Source organism: Marmota monax, unplaced genomic scaffold, assembly GCF_021218885.2.
Source record: "Marmota monax isolate L192 unplaced genomic scaffold, Marmota_monax_Labrador192_F-V1.1 WCK01_AAM20220418_F8-fsc00057, whole genome shotgun sequence".
NCBI classification, from domain to species: domain Eukaryota; kingdom Metazoa; phylum Chordata; class Mammalia; order Rodentia; family Sciuridae; genus Marmota; species Marmota monax.
Genome location: NW_026693933.1, coordinates 221,642 through 224,196, shown reverse-complemented (window position 1 = coordinate 224,196; position 2,555 = coordinate 221,642). Strand labels below are relative to the sequence as shown.

Sequence of the window (2,555 nt, the reverse complement as noted above, 5' to 3'; positions counted from 1 at the left end):
TGGTTAAGTCTAGATTCTTTAGTGCAGGCTGACAAGCTGAAAATTCTGGAAAAAATTGATGCTATAGTGTTGAGTCTAAAATGTGCAAGGCAGGTCAGCAGGCTGGAACTCAACTAAGATCTCTATGTTATAGTCTGGAAGTGGGATTCCTTCTTATTCAGGAAATGCATCTTTGCTCTTCAGGCCTTCAACCGACTGAGGCACGTCCATATTATAAGAGATAATCTGCTTTTATTTAAAGTCAACTGGTTGTAAATGTTAATCACATCTTTAAAATGCCTTCACAACAGCATCTAGACTAGTGTTTGACCAAACAGATGTGTTCCAGAGCTTAGACAAGTTGACGAAAGAAGTTAATTATCAGGATCCTCATGTTCATAAACATGATGATTGATTTTTCAGGCCACTGTGAGAGATGTGACTCCCTCCAAACTTGTTGCAATGTTAACACATTACCTGAATTAGGATGAAAGAGAGAGAGAGAGAGAGAGAGAGAGAGAGAGGCAGAGAGAGAGAGAGAAAGGGAGGGAGGGAGGAAGGAAGGAAGGAAGGAAGGAAGGAAGGAAGGAAGTGCCACAGTCTGGCTGGGCACACAACATGGGGTATGCTGGCAAGGAAATTGTCATACCTACTTGGCTAATGGCTCCCAGCATCTCCCCCCTTCTGATTAATTAAACAACAAGCAATGTGGCTTAAGGACCGTGCCTGGTTGGTTGTCCAATTCAACATATGGTTCTTACCCGTCATGGGAAAAACTGACCTTTAGGCGTCAGCCTCCTGTCTTAGGTTGATACCACTGCAATTGAATCATACCCGTCACTGACTACCGGTCCAGCATACAGCCATACTTGTGGATAGGTCTATGCACCAGTGGGGGGGTGATGTTCTTTGCCTCACCTCTGTTGGCCCCCAAATTTGGCCTTGGTGCCAGTGGGGGAGTGAGGTTAATGTGGCTTATGGACCGTGCCTGATAGGTTGTCCAATTCAACATATGGTTCTTACCCGTCATTGGAAAACTGACCTTTAGGCGTCAGCCTCCTGTCTTAGGTTGATACCACTGCAATTGGATCATACCCGTCACTGACTACCGGTCCAGCATAAGCCATTGGCCCCCAAATTTTAGACCATCACTAGCAGAAGGGAGGAGGATACAGAAATGCCACGACACCAAGCCAATTGACGGCTCCTTGGGAAAAATTGCATCACTGGTGACACCATCAGCAAAGATATGCCAGCATTACCACAATTCGCTGCACCAAACGATAGTTACATAGTCCAGGCAAGTTCTGCAAGCAGTTCAAAGCAGAGGAATCTATCAATATGTCCATTTCCTCCCCAAATCCGTTTCCTCCCAAAGTAAGTTGACTCTTTGATTGAGCATTACTTGTTGAGTTCTTCACCGGCACTGGGATGGAGATAGGAATTCTGGCAATGATGCTAAAGAGACATTATCCTGAAAAGAATTATTAAATATAATGAAAAGGAAAGGTGAAAGTAAACAAACAGATCTGTTAACCTACTTTAGAAACAATCCTTAACAGCTTTTTACCTAATTTAAATTAGTAAACAAACAGATCTGTTAACCACCTTTAAAAACAATCCTTAACAGCTGTTTACCTAATTTAAATTAAACCATTTAAATCACGTGAATAAAAAATAATAATTCGGATCCATTTTTTCATGAGCGCTCCTCATATAAGAAATATGGACATACGCACATACAGACATATAACACAAAACACAAGAGTGTACACAAACGTACAACACATAAGAAAATAGTAAAGGCCTTGTAGCTTTACCTGGGTGAAATCTCCATTGCAATGTTTAAAAACTCCACAGTCAAAAAATAAAACTGATCAGAAAAACATTAACCTAGGTTTGTATGAGCTCAAAAAATAAAAATAGAACCTTATGATGTGGAAAAATGCAATAATAAAATAGCTATTGAAAAAAGCATCCTGGTTAATCACTGTCGCAGATGTAAGAATGGCCAAGCTGGAGTTCTGGATATCAACTGTTATGGATTTGAGTCAAATCATCTTCTTTTCGATCTGTAGAAACTGTTTTAGTTAATCTCTCTGGAATCCAAATGGGCTGCTGTTCTCCCTGTGGAAAAACACAAACAGACCCCCGACTCCAGACAATCACTGGGTCAGGACCTTTCCATTGTCCTGTTAGAATATCTTTCCAAAGTACTTTAGGCTTATGTACATTTTTTGGATACATATGCCTTTCCGCAGCACTAAGTCCTGATGAATCCAAATTTAAAAAGTTTAGAGTAAAAAGCGTTATTTTAAGTTTATCTTTGGGGGATATATACCCCCTTCCAATTCCCTCTTTTTGCTTTAATAAGTATGTTTGTATCTAATAGTTGTCTTAGCTTTTTGCATTTTCTATCTGTGTAATACCTTACTTGACATTTTCAACCATTTTCTATCTTATTTCTATCTTCTAGTTTTTTTTCCCTAAGGTTTGTATTTTTACCCTTAGTTGCTTATTTTCCTCCTAGTTTTTTTTTTTCCTATTTTGTGGGTATAAAATTCTTGTCTTCCTAC

General features: G+C 39.6%; 1 non-coding gene across 1 annotated transcript; it reads left to right on the top strand.

Moving 5' to 3' along the window:
* The first annotated feature begins 365 nt into the window (after positions 1-365).
* On the top strand, positions 366-462 carry LOC124106109 (small nucleolar RNA U13). The gene has a single exon (XR_006855995.1). It is a non-coding gene; the product is annotated as a small nucleolar RNA U13 (small nucleolar RNA).
* The last annotated feature ends 2,093 nt before the right edge of the window (positions 463-2,555 follow it).